The sequence below is a fragment of the Microcaecilia unicolor genome, chromosome 13 (genome assembly GCF_901765095.1).
Source record: "Microcaecilia unicolor chromosome 13, aMicUni1.1, whole genome shotgun sequence".
Lineage (NCBI taxonomy): Eukaryota > Metazoa > Chordata > Amphibia > Gymnophiona > Siphonopidae > Microcaecilia > Microcaecilia unicolor.
In genome coordinates this window covers 15,494,999-15,516,040 of record NC_044043.1, presented here as the reverse complement: position 1 = coordinate 15,516,040, position 21,042 = coordinate 15,494,999, and the positions used below count along the sequence as shown (strand labels likewise).

The 21,042-nt window shown below is 43.9% G+C and overlaps 1 protein-coding gene across 1 annotated transcript in view; it reads left to right on the top strand.

The window, feature by feature from the left end:
• The window catches only part of MLXIPL (MLX interacting protein like), a 389,368-nt gene that overhangs the window by 192,354 nt on the left and 175,972 nt on the right, over positions 1-21,042 (top strand). The gene's annotated exons all lie outside the window — the stretch shown is intronic.

Below are 21,042 nucleotides of genomic sequence, written 5' to 3'. Positions count from 1 at the left end.
ATGTTAGCAGGAGGCCCTGGGAAGGAATGGCACAGGTGTGAGCTGGCTGTGGCGAGAGCTCACAGTTCTTTCAGCAGGAGAGAATGGTATAGGAGTCCTGCTTCTGTAGGAACCGAGGGGCCCTTTAACTAAACCACGTAAGCGTCTTTGCGCACCCAATGCACGCCAAGATGGAGTTACCACCCAGCTACTGCATGGCTCTGGCAGTAATTTCATTTTTGGTGTGTAGCTGAAAAAAATCTTTTTATTTTCGGCTGCGTGTATCAGACGCGCGTAGGTCATTACCGCCCGGTTACCGCGTGAGACTTTACCACTAGGTCAGTGGCTGGCGGTAAGGTCTCAGACCCAAAATGGACATGCAGCAATTTTGATTTTCCTGCACATCCATTTTTGGCAAAAATTTTTAAAAAGGCTGTTTTTACAGGTGTGCTGAAAAATGGATCAGCGTGTGTCCAAAACCCATGCCTACACTACCGCAAGCCATTTTTCAGCACACCTTTGTAAAAGGACTTTCTCCCATTTTGTGTCTGTGGGAAAAGTACTTAGTACCAGTGGCGTAGCCAGAATGTAATTTTTGGGTGGGCCAGTGAGTAGGTTGGGTGGGCATGCATTTCTTCTTCCCTTCTCTACCCCCCCCCCCCCATGAACTTTAAAAGTTAAATACTATAAATTTGAACCCCTTCCCACCCCACCCCGACATCCCATCTGAGCCCCCCTGCACGACCCAGTCCCCACCTGCCTACCAGCTCCACGATCAACGAGCAGACGACCCCTCATCTTCCATCCGGCATCGAGTCTTTAAAAAAAAAAAAAAAAAGCCCGGAGAAACGCCTTGCGTCTGCTGTGCACTGCTGTAAAGCAAGCAGCAAATCGTCTCGTCGGTCCTTCCTTCACTGTGTCCCGCCCTCTGATGTAACTTCCTATTTCCGCAAGGGCGGGCACAGTGAAGGAAGGACCGACGAGACGATTTGCTGCTGGCTTTACAGCAGTGCACAGCAGACGCGAGGCGTTTCTCCGGGCTTTTTTTTTTTTTTAAGACTCGATGCCGGATGGAAGACGAGGGTCGTCTGCTCGTTGATCGTGGAGCTGGTAGGCAGGTGGGGACTGCAGCGCCAGCAGAGCACCCCCCTCCCCACCTGCTGACACCCGGGGCTGGGCGGGCCTGGAGGGAAACTGGCTGGGCCTGGGCCCGTCCAGGCCCACCCGTGGCTACGCCCCTGCTTAGTACACAGGGCAGTCAGTGCTTTGAGATCAAAATTGAAAGCCCAACATTCAAAGCTTGCCATTCCTGATGTCCTGAAATTCTATTAAAGAAGAAAACCAAAAAACCAGATGGCTACTCCAGCAGTCCCTGCCTGTCTATACTCTTCTGAAGGAAAATTGGATATTAAACCCATAATTTAAACTCAGATCCTGTGTCCTTCCTTCTGTGTCAGTAAGTTTTTAGATGCTACTGATACTGTATCTGACTCTTTGGGGTTTGGTGACTTTACAGTGTTATTAGATTGTGTGACACTTTATCAGAAAAGATGTAAGAAATGATTAATATTTTGTTCTAAGCCCCTTTACCATATCCGGCACCAGAACTTACTTGTACATCTTTTTATTGAAATGTTAAGATAACATAAATTATATGAAGTGTGATATAGTCCCAAACTTTCAAATAATTTTCATAGCAGGGCTGAATCAGTCTTTGTAGGCCCTGTGTACTCTCATCAAAAGCCCCCAAGATAGATCTGTCTCCTTTTTTTTTCTAGAACTTTCGCTGACTAAACACTGCTTATGGTCAGATCAACAGAATTACAGTAAGGTTATCAGATTTCTGCTGGACATCCTTATAATCCAGATACTAAATATAGGTGTGGGATTCAGTTCATTACTTCAATCATATTAGTCCGATGTTTGGCAAAGAATTTAATCAAATAACCCTGCCTGTGTGTATATATTTCAATATATTTTATTCTAGTAATGTACAAATGTTTTTGGAAAGTAATTCCAAATTCCCATTGTGTAGAATAAGCTTCCATATGAGCTTCACCTTTCACCGGGTTTCATTGCTTTTTGTAGATTTTTGAAAGCATATCGATTTGAGATTGTGTATCCTTAGCAGGTGAACTCAGTCCCCCCCCCCCCCCCCCCCCCGGATCTGGTTTACAATTGAATTTTTGACTGCTATACTCTAGTCTAGGTGGGATTTTCTGTGTGTTTTCTATTTGGGTGATTCTATGAACCGTTCTTACAATTTTATATTGATTTGATTTTCATATTTTTCAGCAGGCCATTGTTGTGCCTTCATTTTTGTTGTTTGCTGTTTTGCAGACATTGGTGAAAAGGCAGGTTACAAATTGTTTATACAAAATAATAAAGATAACTATTTAGCAATTTTCATTTCTTGTTTTTTAAGCCACCTGACTTTTTTTTTTTTTGAGCCTTAAACTTTTTCATAGGCCCCTGGCACTGTACATTGTGGCCATTGGATAATCCAGCTCTATGTGACACAATTCCAAAATAAAAACAATGATCAATTGACAAACCTGCTTATAATTGAACGAGAAAAACGCCCAAGTTCCGACCTAAATCGGGAGATGGACGTTTATCTCACAAAAACGAATAAAGCGGTATAATCGAAAGCCGATTTTTGGACGTTTTCAACTGCACTCCGTCGCGGATGCGGACAAAGTTGATGGGGGCATGTCAGAGGTGTGGCAAAGGCGGAACTGGGGCGTGGTTATCTGCAGAACAAAGATGGGCGCATTTCACCGATAATGGGAAAAAAGTATGCGTTTTTAGCTAGAATTTAGGACACTTTTCCTGGACCCTGTTTTTTCACGAATAAGGCCCCAAAAAGTGCCCTAAATGACCAGATGACCACTGGAGGGAATCGGGGATGACCTCCCCTGACTCCCCCAGTGGTCACTAACCCCCTCCCACCACAAAACAATGATGTTTCACAACTTTTTATTTTCACCCTCAAATGTCATACCCAGCTCCCTGGCAGCAGTATGCAGGTCACTGGAGGAGTTGTTAGGGGGTGCAGTGGACTTCAGGCAGGTGGACCCAGGCCCATCTCCCCCTACCTGTTACAGTTGTGCTGCTTAATGCTTATTAGTCGTCCAACCCCCCCAAACCCACTGTACCCACATGTAGGTGCCCCCCTTCACCCCTTAGGGCTATAGTAATGGTGTAGACTTGTGGGCAGTGGGTTTTGAGGGGGATTTGGGGGGCTCAACACCCAAGGGAAGGGTGCTATGCACCTGGGAGCTCTTTTACCTGTTTTTTTGTTTTTGTAAAAGTGCCCCCTAGGGTGCCCGATTGATGTCCTGGCATGTGAGGGGGACCAGTGCACTACGAATCCTGGCCCCTCCCACGAACAAATGTCTTGGATTTATTCGTTTTTGAGCTGGGCGCTTTCATTTTCTATTATCGCTGAAAAACAAAAACGCCCAGCTCACACATTGTTGAATAAAACATGGGTGTCTATTTTTTTCGAAAATACGGTTCGGTCCGCCCCTTCATGGACCCGTTCTCGGAGATAAACGCCCATGGAGATAGGCGTTTTCGTTCAATTATGCCCCTCAAAGGGTCTTTGAAGATGAGAGAGATAAAAAGTGCAGATGTAACTTGGATTCTGCTGGAGCAGTGTATTGACTTGTTGTCCCTACGCAATGAATTAGTTAAAACCAGTAAAAAGGGGAGTTCTAATGGGCAGGGGGAAGCAGATTCCCCAAGGTCTAGACTAAACATTTTGAAAAAGACTTCTCACTGTTCCACACATCCAGGGGAAATTTTCTTAAAAGCATCTTTTATTAAGTGCGTTCACAAATGAAAATTATTTACAGAAGAACAAAGAAAGGAAAATCAGCAAAATGAGTGGCACAGTTCAAAGAAAGTATGGAAGGTTAGGTATTTCAGGCTTCTCTACAAATACCACGGAGAGGGTGGTGGACACTTGGAATGCCCTCCCGCGGGAGGTGGTGGAGATGAAAACGGGAACGGAGTTCAAACATGCGTGGGAAATGCATAGAGGAATCCTGTGCAGAAGGAATAGATCCTCAGAAGCTTAGCTGAAATTGGGTGGCGGAGCAGTTGGGGGGAAGAGGGAGTGGTGGTTGGGAGGCGAGGATAGGGGAGGGAAGACTTATACGGTCTGTACCAGAGCCGGTGATGGGAGGCGGGACTGGTGGTTGGGAGGCGGGAAATACTGCTGGGCAGACTTATATGGTCTGTGCCCTGAAAAGGACAGGTACAAATTCAATTCAAGGTAAGGTATACACATATGAGTTTGTCTTGGGCAGACTGGATGGACCATGCAGGTCTTTTTCTGCCGTCATCTACTATGTTACTATGTTATTTTTTCACGGAGAGGGTGGCAGACGCTTGGAATGCCCTCCCGCGGGAGGTGGTGGAGATGAAAACGGGAACGGAGTTCAAACATGCGTGGGATATGCATAGAGGAATCCTGTGCAGAAGGAATGGATCCTCAGAAGCTTAGCTGAAATTGGGTGGCGGAGCAGTTGGGGGGAAGAGGGGGTGGTGGTTGGGAGGCGAGGATAGGGGAGGGCAGACTTATATGGTCTGTAACAGAGCCGGTGATGGGAGGCGGGAAATACTGCTGGGCAGACTTATATGGTCTGTGTCCTGAAAAGGACAGGTACAAATTCAAGGTAAGGTATACACATATGAGTTTGTCATGGGCAGACTGGATGGACCATGCAGGTCTTTTTCTGCCGTCATTTACTATGTAAATCCATTGTTTCATCACCAGGCAGATCTTCCCTCCTGATATTCGTCAGCTCCTCCTTTGTCTGGACCTCAATGTGGTCCTTTAAAGGGATCTGAATTTAACATACAACTTTTTCAGTAGCTCAAGAAGAGTTCTTTCACTGGAAAACACTTTTAATGGGATATATTTTCTCAAAATACCACAAAATGTCTGTGGTACTTCTGTTAAGTAGACTGCCGTGGTGTGCCATGGACTGTATAAAAATCCAAAACCACTCTTAGAAATAGTACCTTTAGGGAAGGCACAGCAACACAGAGAAAAGCACATTGCTTCCACATAGACAAAAAAATCCATTAACAAATCTCACAAAACTCCTCACTGACAAAACGTTACCAAAATATTCAGTCACCTGTGTGCTTGAGATGCTTCAAGGCTCTGTCCCTCACACCAAGATGTTAAGAGGAAGGCAGCCTCCAGGTCGCACTAACCTCCTGAGGTACACAAAAATCAGTCCTGGGGGATCCAAAATGGCCTCCACCTACTGACTCTTGCTCTTCGTCTCTACGTTTATACCTACTTATCATGGAGAAATGGAACAGTGGCCAGAATTATCAGTTCATTCTCCTGCTTCAGCCACCAATATTCCCAGACTGATTGATTCCTATGTGCTGAAGCTAGGGAGATTGATTTGAGATCCAATGTGGTCCTCACTGGAAGTTATCCTAGTGGATGGAGGCCAGGAATACTCCTTGGGGCATTTTATTTATTTATGTAGACTTACTATACCGCCTTTGCTAGTGTATAGTTCAAAGCGGTGTACAAATTTAAAAATGAACATATAACACACACGCCGAGCCCAGATCAAAGGCCATCCCCTCCTCAATAGCGACAAGTTCTTTGGTCCTCCATAAGCAGCCCACACTGAATACTTCACAAGGGTCTGCTGGAAGAATAGGAAGTAAGCCAGCAAGTTCTAGCACTGTTGGTGTCGCTGCAGAACATTGGAAAGGGTTTGGGGAGTTGGCACAGCAGCTATTTGGATCTGACCGAGATTCTGAAGAGACTAGTGTGGCAGTGGTCCCATGAGAGGCTTGTGAGTTACCAAAGTCGCTTTTACGGAAACCCGGTAAACTAATTTTAGAATTGATATGGATCTCAATATCCAGTTTAGCAAAGACCCTTACTCCTGTTGTTCATGACGAGAGGGAAGCAGGGCAGGAAACATAAGGAGAGCAGCGCTGGAGAAACGCTTCAGCTGGCAGCTAGCCAAACCGGGGGCCCTGGGTCCATTTTGGGGGGCCCAGTCCCCCAAGGTCCCCCGTAGCTACGCCACTGTTTGCATTTGTCTTCTCTGGGTCTGCTCCCAGCCCTTCATCTTTGAACATAGAACAGAAATATTTGTTAAGCAATTCCACTTTAACATTATTAATCTCTGCCTATTCCTCCCTTTCACTCTTGAACCTCACAATGTCAGTTTTTGCACTTTCTCCTATGATGATGGTAGACTAGCGTCCTGATATCTTAAAAAAAAAAAAGGTCTTGTTCCCTCATTTTACTGTATTGGCTATTTTTTTCTTCCATTTGCATCTTTGCCTTATTGACTACTCTACCAGCTTCTCTTAGTTTTTCCAGATATTGTCACCCATCTTTCTCTTTCTGTGATCTCTTGTAGTTTATAAAGGATAACCTCTGTTTCCTTACTTTTTCAGAGGAGTGTGGTAGCCGTGTTAGTCCACTCTTAAGGTTATCAATAGAAATCAAACAAAATAAAACATGGAAAAGAAAATAAGATGATACCTTTTTTATTGGACATAACTTAATACATTTCTTGATTAGCTTTCGAAGGTTGCCCTTCTTCCTCAGATCGGAAATAAGCAAATGTGCTAGCTGACAGTGTATATAAGTGAAAACATTCAAGCATTACTATGACAGGGTGGGAGGATGGGGGTGGGTCGGAGGTATGCATGAGGACATCAAAGCATATCATTGATATTCTAACAGGATGGGTGTGGATAGGTGAGGGGTGAGGTGATCAACAGAGACATACAGCTTTATGGTTTATAATGTCCCCATGCATACCTCCGATCCACCCCCATCCTCCCACCCTGTCATAGTAATGCTTGAATGTTTTCACTTATATACACTGTCAGCTAGCACATTTGCTTATTTCCGATCTGACGAAGAAGGGCAACCTTCGAAAGCTAATCAAGAAATGTATTAAGTTATGTCCAATAAAAAAGGTATCATTACTATGACAGTCTGACAGGGTGGGAGGATGGGGGTGGGTCGGAGGTATGCATGGGGACATTATAAACCATAAACCATAAAGCTGTATGTCTCTGTTGATCACCCCACCCCTCACCTATCCACACCCATCCTGTTAGAATATCAATGATATGCTTTGATGTCCCCATGCATACCTCCGACCCATGTTTTATTTTGTTTGATTTCTATTGATAACCTTACTTTTTCAGCTACTACTTTTCAGAATCAAAGTGGCCTTCTTTTCCTCTTACTTTTATTTATAGTTTTATTAAACTTGCTATACCGCTGTAACTGACGAGCAGTGCGGTGTACAGACTAGATAACAGCAATAAAAGAAAAGGAACTACAATATTATCAATAGGACAGCACAGCAGTCACACAGAAGAAAAGGGAAAGAAGCAGGGGTGGGACGGTCAGACAGTAGAAAAGGAGGAGAACTGGACTGTTATCAAGACCCTAGTCTACCATCATCATAGGCCTGACTAAAATGTCAGGCCTTTAATTCACTCTCCTTAAATTATTTTAATTACTTTCCTTAAAAAAGGTTTGTTACCCTTAAAATAGCCCCTTACAGTTTTGCCCACTGCTTTCCTACATCTTCCAGATGTGCACATCCAGCTAACAATTCCTTGAGGTATTCCCCCATTTTGACAGTATTTTTGAAGTCTAAAACCTTCACATTTGAATATTAAACATTTCACATTTCACTTCTATTTGATATACCAGAAATTACAAAAGTAGTTAATTGGTTTACAGTAAAATAAATTAAGTATATGGGGTGGAAATGACACAAAAGAGACCTAAATTATGTTCAGTTGTTATAACAGAGGTTAGGGTAGGAAAGGAATAATTGTAGCTAAGATACAGTATGGGGGAGGAAATGAAAAGAGCACAACACGGCATGAGAGCTATGGTGACTCAGGTAGTAAAAACAAATACGACTTCGTCTTGGACAGTCATTTCCAAACCTGGAAAGTGCATGGAAAATGGAAAGTTAACTCATAAATATTCATTGTGGGTATCCTGAAAACCTGACTGGCTGGGGCTCCTCCAGGACAGGTTTGGGAACCACAAGTCCAGGATGTGGGAGCAAAGAGAGGAATGCTTTAGAGAAGTAATAAGTTCTAAGCGTAGGTCAAGGGGAAGGGAGTTCTACAAGGTGGGGATTCTTACTGTAAAGCAAGAAGATCTAACAGAGTGAGATTTGGATTTGAAGAGGGGAAGGGACGACCAATAGATGTTGCTGAGCAGAGGAGATGACATGGGACATTTGACAATATTACGTTATCTATTTTTATTTTTTTGTTACATTTGTACCCCGCGCTTTCTCACTCATGGCAGGCTCAATGCGGCTTACATGGGGCAATGGAGGGTTAAGTGACTTGCCCAGAGTCACAAGGAGCTGCCTGTGCCTGAAGTGGGAATCAAAAGTTCCTCAGTTCCCCAGGACCAAAGTCCACCACCCTAACCACTAGGCCACTCCTCCACTCCTGGCTGAATAAGCTCTGGTTCCTAGCATTGGGCAAATTAGTTCCAAATATTCAGTGTATGGACCTGGAACTGAATATCCTGGGTTAATGTCAGCATTTAAAAAAAATGCTGCCCATCAGTGACTCAATATCAGGCAGCTAAGTTCCTCCAGAGGGTGGCATAGGATGACGTGGTCAACTAGATTGAATGAAACGTGTATGTGGTCATGAAGCGCTAAGAGGGTGTGTTCAGAAGAGATGCGGTCCCTAAAACCAGTCTGTCATAGATGGATAGCATTGACCTTGGTCAGAAAGAAGTTAATTAACCTTCTCTGTGAGCTTTGAGATAAAAGGGAGCTGAGAGAGAGGTTGGTAGTTGAGAAGATCGGAAGGATCAGCTCGAGAATCCTTCAGGTATGGAAAAATAGTCTTAATATTGAACCACACCATGTGGTGATCACTGGAAGGGGTGCAACATGGAAGGGGGGTGCTATTGACTCCCCATCTTTTACTTTTGAGAGAGAGGAGGGATTGCTACCACCTTCTGAAGCTATTTCTTCAGCTCAGTAGGACAAAATTTGACTGGCTACATTAAGTCTGATATGGCTAGATTTAGCCAGCTAGGTTAAGAAGGCTGGCCAAAATTTGAGCAGCTAAATTTAGTCACTTATTGACAACTAGGTGGCTAAATATTGCCTTTTAGCCTATTAACTTTTAAAGGCTTTGAAGTAGCTACGTTCTTAAAAAAAAATCTCTCTCTTTATTTCATGGAAAACATAGCACACAAATGCTTGTTTATTAAAATTCTTGCTGTACCACCTAAAGAGAAAACACGTATGGAGGCGTATTTTCAAAGCACTTTGGAAACTATGGAACTTTGTACGTCTAAGTGCTTTGAAAATAAGCCACAAGGTAGTTGACAATTATACAAACACAGCACCCGGCATGGAGAAGTAAGAGCAAAAGTCAAAATAAACATAATGTGCACTGGGTCAACATGCCAGTACTCACTGCTGAATTCTTACCTGTATTCAAATTTTCCTCCTCCTCCCCCTCCTCCCTCAACACATCTATTCTCAGCCCCTAGGTACCAGTGCACTTTGTGGGTTGGCAGAGTGTCTTACATCAACCCTAACACCACTACCTCACCCTTCAATACTGATCCTTCCTAAACTCCACCTGTCCACCCCTCCCCCCCCCCCCTCGCAATAGTTGTGCTGGTACTTCAGTTCTTGAAGGTTTGCTGGCTATATCCCTTTGAAAAGTGACCTATATGTTACAATGTCATTTCATTGTGTGATACCTAATGAAGTACATCCAGCTGAGTACAGTTCCGTAGTATTCAGTGCCTTTGATTACAGTTCCAGAGTGGCTCTGAAGTGTGTGTGCTTTTTGTGGGGAGGATGTGACTGAAATATCTATAAGTCAGATTATTTCTCGCTGAGGAGGAAATGAGAGCAGGTTGCATCATTCGGCTGACGGATGATGCAAGAGCAGAAGCTGGTGTCTTATTATCAAAGAAGCGGAGAGAGTTTAGCACATCTTGGCTGATACTTTTAGTTTATCAAAACCTGCTGAAGTTCTTTGATGAGGCCAATATTCAAAATCATTTATGTGGCAGGCTAACGGATGCCAATTAGATAAGTGGGTTGCTTTCAGGTTTGTGGCCCATTAAGGACTAATTTCTATAAATGGCACCCAAAAAATTGGCGCTGAAAAAATAGTGCTTAGCGATATTCTATAAGTGGGAACTGCGACTACATTTAGGCGTGACCACTTACACCAGTGAAAACCTGGTTTAAATCCCTGCATGTAAATTAGGCGCAGGTCACCTAATTCTGTAACCACGCACATAAACTGCAGGATCACCCATGACCCACCTATACTCCTGTCTTGGCCTTGCCCTCTTTTTGGGTCCGTGCACTAGAATTTACAGGCACTTCTTTATAGAATATGTCTAAAAAGATGCATGCGTAAATTCTAATTATTGTCAAACAGTGCCAATAATTGCTTGTTGGCCAATTATCGGCGCTGATTGGCTTGTTATTCAATTAAGTTGTGCATGCAAATTGGGCACGTAAATTTATACATGCAACTCAGAGTGCCATATATAGAATCCAGAGGTAAATGTATAAATTTCGGCTGTATAACACAGGTCTATAACCTAAGTGCCTACATTTATGCATGTTAAACAAGTGAATGTTAAGAATAATGATATATGTGCATATCTGTGCACATACGTGTGTAAATGCAAACATTTTGCCTAAGCACTATTCTGGAAATACTGGCTTAACTTACATAGTGCAGGAAATTCAAGAAATGGCAGCAAAAACTTGACTAAGTGCTAGTCTATAATGGGAGTGCACTCTATATAGAATAGCGTTCATGCAGATGCGGCACTAAAAGCAGGTGTAAATGCTAGCGTCCAACTTAGGCATGCTTTGAGCAAGTTCTATAAATCCGCATGCAACTTTTTGAAATGTCCTCGACGCACCCCTGGCCATGCCGCCTTTTCAGATACATGTGATCAAAATTGGGCACCATTCTTTGTAGAATACCACACATCGAGATGCGCAATTAACATCAGTGGTAGGTTGTTAGCACCCAGTTATTGATGTTTCCGAGCTCATGGGTCAATTTATTTGCGTGTGCATCTCTGATGCACACACAAAGTTGGGCAGAGAAATTTGGATGCGATATATAGAATCTAGGGGAGCATGCATTGGCAAAGGGTAGACGCAAGGGCATGCAGGTGGTGTTTTCATTTACACTCGTAAATTACAGAATACTATAACTTACCTGGGTATCTGCCACATTTAGATGCTTGCACGTACGCCAGCTCTACGGCTGGCAGAAATGCTGGCACCTAAATGTTCTATCGTGTAATATCTAAATATCAGCTTGCTTTGTTATGGCTACACTAGTAATTCTTTATCTAAGGATCAGGCGACCCTCAGGGGGAGGAATGCTGGCTTCGGCCTAACACCTGGTAAGCCTTTCCTCAGCTGAGAGGTGCCCAGCTCTACCACCGGCTGCCTTCAGGTGCTGTGGAGGACTTGCAGCTCATCTGCATATCCTTACAGCCTTCCCGGGGTGACACCCAGGTCCACTCCGATCCACTCAGGGCCTCCGCTCTCGGTGCGCGCACCGGGGCATTTTTCTCTTTACATCTAATCTCTTCCCAGTTGCTAAAGTACCTCAGTCATTTATGGCCCCTATTCACATTCTCTTTCTAGCCCTGTCCCTTCCTAATCTTTTCCTCACCCCTACCTCTCTCCGCTACAGGAACTCACTGCCCATCCATCGACTTCATCACCTCACCTTCTCTCCCACCCTCTTTCCTCCCTCTTGGCTTTTAATCTCTGCCTCTTTCTTTCGTCCATTTGCCTTCCCCATTCACCTAAATACCTCTCGCCTTCGACGCCTTCGTGGCCACACCTCTCCTACTCTCCTCCGCTCTCTTTTACTCCTTCTCTTACTATCAGCTGGTGACATCAATCCCAATCCTGGCCCCCCTCACCAACTATTATCCCAACTCTACAGATCTCACTGCGACCTCTCTAACCTCATCTCTATTTCTCTACTCCCCTCCTCTTCTCTGCCCTTCTCTTGCGCCCTATGGAATGCCCGCTCTACCTGTCAACAAACTCGCCTATATCCAGGACCTCTTTATCTCGCGTCACCTCCATCTGCTCACCATAACAGAAATCTGGCTCTGCCCTGATGACTCTGCTTCAGTCGCAGCCCTGTGCCATGGCGGTTATCTATTTTCACATACTCCTCGCCCTGCTGGCCGTGGGGGTGGTGTTGGACTACTTCTCTCTCCCTCCTCCAGATTTCAACCCCTTCTTCCACCTCAATCTCGCTGTTTTTCCTCCTTTGAAGTCCACTCTATCCGCCTTTTCTCTCCTCTGCCTCTTCGAATAGCGGTCATTTATAGTCCCCCTGATAAGTCCCTTTCATCCTTTCTCAGTGACTTTGACGCCTGGCTTGCCTTCTTCCATGATCCTTCCTCCCCCTCTCTCATCCTTGGTGACTTTAATATTCCTGCTAATGATCCTTCCAACTCTTATATTTCCAAGTTACTTCCTTTAATCTCCAACTATGCTCCACCTCCCCCACTCATCAAAATGGTCACTGTCTTGATCTCATCTTCTCCTCCAACTGTTCACCTTCTAGTTTCCTTGCCTCTGATCTCCTCTGATCACCATCTTATAACTTTCACACTTAAATCTCTTCCCTCCCAGTCCTGTCCTATCTTATCTAATTTATCTAGGAATCTTCACGATATTGACCCTTCATCTCTATCCTCCAATGTTTCAAACCTCCTCTCTGTCAACGAGGCTGTTTCTTCTTACAACAATACTCTATCCTCTGCCTTAGACACTCTTGCACCTTTGATGACCCGCCCTGTAAGGCGTACAAAACCCCAACCTTGGCTGACTTCTAATATCCGCTACCTACGTTCCTGTACCCGCTCCGCCGAACGTCTCTGGCGGAAATCTCGGGCCCTTGCTGATTTCTTACACTTTAAGTTCATGCTGACCTCCTTCCAATCTGCTCTTTACGTGCCAAACAGGATTATTATATCCAACTGACCAACTCTCTTGGCTCTAATCCTCGACTTCTCTTCACCACATTGAACTCTCTCCTCAAGGTGCCCCTCCCCCAACTCCCCCTTCATTATCTCCTCAGACCCTTGCTGAATTCTTTCACAACAGGTTCAAAAGATAAACCTTGCTTTCTCTACCTCACCACCTCTCCCTCCATTAGTCCGTTCCCCTCTCTCTCCTTCCCCTCATTCCCTTTCCTCCTTTCCTGAAGTTACTATTGAGGAAACTACACTTCTCCTTTCTTCCTCAAAATGTACCACCTGTTCCTCTGATCCCAGTCCCACCCCACCTTCTTAATGCCATCTCTCCTGCTCTTATTCCTTTTATCTGTCACATTCTCAACCTCTCACTTTCAACTGCGACTGTCCCTGCTGCCTTTAAACATGCTGTGGTCACACCTCTACCTTAAGAAGCCTTCACTCGACCCTACTTGTCCCTTAATTACCCGACCCATCGCTCCCTCCTTCTTTTCCTCTCAAATTACTTGAGCGTCTGCTGTTCACCAGCAGCTGCCTTGATTTTCTCTCCTCACATGCTATTCTTGACCCACTACAATCTGGTTTTCGCCCTCTCCACTCAACCGAAACTGCGCTTACTAAAGTCTCCAATGACCTATTACTGGCTAAATCCAGAGGTCAATATTCCATCCTCATTCTTCTTGATCTTTCCACTGCTTTTGACACTGTCGATCACAGCATACTTCTTGATACCCTGTCCTCACTTGGATTCCAGGGCTCTGTCCTTTCCTGGTTCTTCCTACCACTCCCTCCGCACCTTTAGTGTTCACTCTGGTGGATCCTCTTCTACTTCTATCCCTCTGCCTGTCGGCGTACCTCAGGGTTCTGTTCTGGTCCCCCTCTTCTTTTCTATCTACACTTCTTCCCTTGGTTCATTAATCTCATCCCATGGCTTTTCCTACCATCTCTATGCTGATGACCCCAAATCTATCTTTCTACCCCTGATATCTCACCTTGCATCCAAACCAAAGTTTCAGCGTGCTTGTCTGACATTGCTGTCTGGATGTCTCAACGCCATCTGAAATTAAATATGACCAAAACCGAGCTTCTCATTTTCCCCCCAAACCACCTCCCCGCTCCCCCGTTTTCTGTTTCTGTTGATGGCTCTCATTCCCTGTCTCCTCAGCTCAAAACCTTGGGGTCATCTTGATCTTCTCTCTCCTTCTCTGCTCATATCCAGCAGATTGCCAAGACCTGTCGTTCCTTCTTTACAACATCCGTAAAATCCACCCCTTCTTTCCGAGCACTCTACCAAAACCCTCATCCACACCCTTGTCACCTCTCGTTAGACTACTGCAATCTGCTTCTTGCTGGCCTCCCACTTAGTCACCTCTCCCCTCTCCAGTCGGTTCAAAACTCTGCTGCCCGTCTCATCTTCCGCCAGGGTCGCTTTACTCATACTACCCCTCTCCTCAAGTCCCTTCACTGGCTCCCTGTCCGTTTTTGCATCCTGTTCAAACTTCTTCTACTAACCTATAAATGTACTCACTCTGCTGTTCCCCAGTATCTCTCCACACTCGTCCTTCCCTACACCCCTTCCCGTGCACTCCGCTCCATGGATAAATCCTTCTTATCTGTTCCCTTCTCCACTATTGCCAACTCCAGACTTCGCGCCTTCTGTCTCGCTGCACCCTACCTGAATAAACTTCCTGAGCCCTACGTCTTGCCCCATCCTTGGCCACCTTTAAATCTAGACTGAAAGCCCACCTCTTTAACATTGCTTTGACTCGTAACCACTTGTAACCACTCGCCTCCACCTACCCTCCTCTCTTCCTTCCCGTTCACATTAATTGATTTGATTTGCTTACTTTATTTATTTTTTGTCTATTAGATTGTAAGCTCTTTGAGCAGGGACTGTCTTTCTTCTATGTTTGTGCAGCGCTGCGTATGCCTTGTAGCGCTATAGAAATGCTAAATAGTAGTAGTAGTAGTAGTAGACCTCAGTTTGGGGGATTAAGCATACCAGTTGCTTACGGTTATTGCTTAATTAAACCCCGGCTCGTCACTGGTCCGCTAAAGTTGCTCTTACGTTCAATAAAGAGTTTTTATACTATCTCATTTTTTCTTTATCTTTGTTTATTTATTTATTTATTTATTTATTTATTTATTGCATTTGTATCCCACATTTTCCCACCTTTTTGCGGGCTCAGTGTGGCTTACAATACATTATGAATCGTGGAAATACAATTTATTACAACTTGGTTATGGATTACATTGAGATGAGTTATTTGAGTCAAAGTTAAAGTATCGTTAAGGAGTATAATCATGGAAAAAGCACTGAAACATTGGAAGGAAACAAGGGAGACAAAAAGGGGCAATATATAATAACAGGAAAACACTTGGTATACATTTTCTGTGAGTAAAGGTATGAGTGTGGTTTGCTTTTACAATTAATATAATACTAATTTACTTAGCTTTTTCAGCAAAGGTAATGTCTGCTTCAGAGGGATGTTGCTCCTACACGAGTCATGTTTCACCATCAAACGGTTTTTTCAAGGATACCCCCTGGATGAAAATATGTTAAATTACTCTCAATTCAACCAAATGTTTTTGCTGTTAACAATTTGTGCCAGAAGCAAGAACATTTTTAACAATCCATCTTGGCAGTCATTGTTTAATTAAGCAATAACCGTAAGCAATTGGTATGCTTAATCCCCCAAACTGAGGTTCTTAGATACACAATTACCAGTGTAGCCATAACAAGGTAGAGAATACGAATTATAAGCAAGCAGATATCTAGATATTACACGATAGACCTTGTCGATATCTAGATATTACACGATAGACCTTGTCGAACCATTTTCTTGCAAAACCTTTAGATCTGATTTTTGGACTAGCACCTCAATGTTGACATATTCTACCAGTTACACTTATTTTATGAGGCAACTTGGGTGCCTAGGCTTCTTTATAGAACGGGCTCCTACTGTGCCCTCAAAACACTGAAATGGAGGCATCCAGTTATAGAAATTGCACTGTATACAACCAATATTTTATACAGTTCAAATTGGGCAGGATTTGAAGATGGCTGGAGGTGCTATAAATACTTATACAGATAGTGGCAATATTCAGCTGCCTTCTATGTAACGACACACAAATACCTGTTATAACTTCATACAGATCATCCATCTAAAGTTATATATTATACATTCAGTGGCGGCACTCATACAGACACTACCACTTTGTCTCTATAAAGTTATATGGAGAGCGCCACGTTGAAAACTTCCCCCATTTTTCTTTAGGAGCTTGACTGTTTTAAATACATATGTCTTTTTTTATTTATTTATTATTTATCATTTAATCAAAATTTACAAGAAACTTCTTGTTTAGGAAAGTGTCAATCAAATAGAAAATCTTTTATACAGGAAAATAAAGAAATGAAAGAGCAATTAAATCATTACACTTTCAAAATTCAAAGACACTCAAGTCCATAAAGGGAGATCCAAGATTTAGGAAATCTAAAGGAGAAATATAACAAAGGAAAAATAAAGGAAATTAATCTCTGCTAAGAAATTGTGCACCTTCTAATGTTGCCTCTCCAATTTAACTGAGGCTAAAAGTGATGATACATGAGCAGGTTCAGTAAACATATACTTCTTGCCTCCCAGCCTTATTATGCACTTGCAGGGGTATCTAAGAAAAAAGGTACCCCCCAAGTGCAAGACTTCGGGCTTGAGAAGCAAGAATTATTCCTCCGTCGTCTAGTCTCTTTCGAGACATCAGGAAATAGCATAATTTTAAAACCCATAAAGGGTTTATCTTTATTACGGAAAAAAGGCGGAAGATCCAATTCTTATCAGGAATCAATGCGACTGACGCCACTAATGTAGCAGCAGTCGCCAACTGGGAGTCAGAGGTCTCAAGCAAAAGGGAAATATCCAACGGTTTTTCATTATCAGGATTAATGTTCCTCTCTGGGACATAATATACTTGGGAAAAGGGTGGAATATCCTTTTCCAAGATGTTCAAAACTTCACGGAAATATCGTTTCAGCATGTCCAGAGGGAGAACTGTTTGTATCCTTGGGAAGTTGACAAATCTCAGGTTATAATTCTTAGTAAAGTTATCAAAAACCTCCATTTTTTTGTCTGAGATTTGTCACATCTTTTATAATTGTAGTTTGTAATGTTCAACTTTCATAATCCTTTGATCAATTTTTTCAATTTTTTCATTTAAAGCTTTAATCTTTCCCTCTTTTTGTAAATCAGTTTCTACATGTTTACCCTAGGTAAAAGTTCGTTAGTTTGTTTAAGGAAAATTTGTCCCAAATTAGACATCAAGTCCCACAATACTTCTAAAGTTACTTCCTTTGGTTTGGCCACTAGTTCCTTAGGTAATTCAAACCTTATTGAAGTCTGCTCATCTTCCGCACTCCGTCTCTCAGTTTCTCTCCCCTCGTTTTGCTGCGGTTCTTTGGGCAAAATGCCCTCCATTCCTTCCTCAGTTGGTAATGACGCTTCACCCCAACGCTCTTCTGGGCCCGTGCCTTGTTCCAAGGGGGACCCTGTAGGGTCAAAGAGGAAGGAGCTTGCGCCGAGCGGTTGGGGAGGTGGAGTTCGCGCTGCAGGACTCAGCGTTGTTTCAAAGCCGGGGGAAGCCGAATTCTCCTGTTCGCCGGCGTTCCCAATCGGCGGAGTGCTGCTTTGCTGCACAATTGTCCGCGGCCTCATAAAACGGTCAATTGGACCCGGCAAAGGAGACGAGAGCGGGGAAGCTCTGCCCGCTACTTTTCCTCTTCGCTTCGGCATCACAGGAACGAGGTATGGGACGTCCTAGCAGATCGCGGCCATCTTGGATCTTAAATACATATGTCTTGACCTCCCTGTGATGTCTGGTTGGCCTTTTTTCTGGCTGGTAGCTAAATGGTCAATGGGGGCTATGTTTAATCTTCAGATACCTTAGTGGGAGACCTGAACTCATGCTCCTTCAACACCAAGGCCCATATTTCTCTATTGGGGTTATATTATTCCACTTATAAAGCTTTTGGCAACTTTATGTAAGGAAGGCTAAGGAGATATCAAACTCATCTGGGCGCTACACTAAGCTAACACAATGCCTTTGCAGAATCAGCAGAAGCAGCCTTAGAACCATGGCTGCTTCCACTAGGGTGCATCAGATGGAACGAGCTGATAGTATATTACCAGGCCTCCAGCCCCTTGTGTCTGGGGGGGGGGGGAGGGGAGAATGCCACTGGGCCACCAGGGAAACTTGTTTGGGGGGTAGTTAGGTGGGATCTCCTTTTTGACAGGTCAGGTTCAGCCATGATCAAAACTAATAGCGCTCATAAATTTGCATGCTATAAGTTTTGATCATTGGGGCTTTAATTTCCCACGCTGTTCCGACACTAATTTTTCAGCGCTGTTCAGAACAGCATGGAGAATTTGATCATCAGTCCCTGAAACAGAAAAGAAAAAGGAAGGAAGACGGCAGAGAGACAGAATGAAAAGTGAAATAGAGACAAGGTCAAAGGAAGGTCAAAAAAGAAGTTGAACCAAAAAGAAAAGCCAGAGACATGAAAATCATAAACTATTGTATTGTCTAACAAAAAGTAATAATGGAGTAGTTTCCGGGGGGGGGAGAGGAACAGAGAGAGAGAATGAAAAGAAAGTCAGTCTGTGGCTGTGCAGCCCAGTTTCCTCCACACCATCCGCATCTGGGCTTCATTGTACCCAAGTGAGTCACCAGAGGGAGAAAAGTATGAAGAAAGAAAACAAAAGAGAACTGAAGAAAATGTGAATAGTTTAAAAGGAGCAGGAATGAGAGGGCAGAGAGAGAGAGGAGAACAAAAGGGAGATACCAAAAGACTGATTTTGGTTCACTGATTTAATGCATCAGGCCCCTATATTTTTCTGTGTAAGTAGTTTGTCTGTGGCTCTGTTTTGGTTTTTAGAACCGAGCCTGACTCCTCAGTTCAGCTGTTGGTTTGCTCAGCTAACAAATACCTGCCTTCCTCAATTTCGTTAGTTATTGTGAGGTAAGATTTATGTATTATTTGGTTATCTATCTTGGTGAGGGCAATTTTCAGAGTGATTTATGCAAATTTTATTTTTTTATTTACAGCATTTATATCCCACAATTTCCCACCCATGGGCAGGCCCAATGTGGCTTACAACAATCTACATAAAAACACAGCATGTCAGGGGTCAAACAATTAATGTCCTAGAAGTATAATGGGGAAAAGGCAAAGCCAGGTAAAGTAAAAGAGAGAGAGAGCGGTGAGTAATGTGACACGGGGTAAGACAGATCAGAAGGTAGAGATGCCTGGCGGGAGTGATGCGTACGCTTTGCCAAATAGAAAGGTCTTGAGGCGCTTTTTGAAAGTAGGGTGATCAGTAGTAAGTTTCAAAGTTTAGGCAGTTCATTCCAGAGATGAGCGCTAGAGTAGGAGAAAGTTGATGCATAGGTGCTTTTGTATTTAAGTCCATTATATACTGGGTAATGGAGGTTTAAGTTTGTTCGTGAGGATCTGTGGGAGTTTTTCACCATAGATGATTTTCCTGCTTATAATCGAATGAGAAAAACGCCCAAGTTCGACCTAAATCGGGAGATGGACGTTTATCTCACAAACCGAATAAAGCGGTATAATCGAAAGCCGATTTTTGGACGTTTTCAACTGCACTCCGTCGCGGATGCGGACAAAGTTGATGGGGGCGTGTCAGAGGTGTGGCGAAGGCGGAACTGGGGCGTGGTTATCTGCCGAACAGAGATGGGCGCATTTCACAGATAATGGGACAAAAGTATGCGTTTTAGCTAGAATTTAGGGCACTTTCCTGGACCCTGTTTTTTCACGAATAAGGCCCCAAAAAGTGCCCTAAATGACCAGATGACCACTGGAGGGAATCGGGGATGACCTCCCCTGACTCCCCCAGTGGTCATAAACCCCCTCCCACCACAAAAAATGATGTTTCACAACTTTTTATTTTGACCCTCAAATGTCATACCCACCTCCCTGGCAGCAGTATGCAGGTCCCTGGAGCAGTTGTTAGGGGGTGCAGTGGACTTCAGGCAGGTGGACCCAGGCCCATCCCCCCCTACCTGTTACAATTGTGCTGCTTAATGCTTAGTCGTCCAACCCCCCCCGAACCCACTGTACCCACATGTAGGTGCCCCCCTTCACTCCTTAGGGCTATAGTAATGGTGTAGACTTGTGGGCAGTGGGTTTTGAGGGGGATTTGGGGGGCTCTACACACAAGGGAAGGGTGCTATGCACCTGGGAGCTCTTTTACCTTTTGTTCTGTTTTTGTAAAAGTCCCCCTAGGGTGCCTGGTTGGTGTCCTGGCATGTTAGGGGGACCAGTGCACTACGACTCCTGGCCCCTCCCACGAACAAATGCCTTGGATTTATTCGTTTTTGAGCTGGGCGATTTCATTGTCCATTATCGCTGAAAAGCAAAAACGCCCAGCTCACAACTTGGCGAATAAAACATGGACGTCTAATTTTTTCGAAAATACGCTTGGGTCCGCCCCTTCACGGACCCGTTCTCGGAGATAAACGCCCATGGAGATAGGCGTTTCTGTTCGATTATGCCCCTCTTAATGTACCAGAGCGCAAATTTTAAAAGTGATACGATCTTTGACAGGAAGCCAGTGCAGTTTCTCTCGCAAAGGCCTTGTACTTTCAAATCTAGATGCACCATAAATGAGCCTGGCAGCCGTATTCTGAGCTGTCTGTAGTTTTTTCAGAAGCACATCTTTGCACCCTGAGTAGATGCCATTGCAATAATCAAGATGGCTAATGACCAGTGATTGCACTAAAGTGCGAAAGACGTCTCTAGGAAAATATGGTTTTATGCGTTTAAGTTTCCAAAGAGTGAAGAACATGCTTCTGACGGTAGAAGTCGTATGTTGCTCCAACGTTAAGTTTCGATCGACTGTCATTCCTAGGATTTTCAGGGATTCAGAGATTGGGAGGGTAAGCTACACTCCCCCATTTGATTGACTTACTTGTCCTTTAGACTG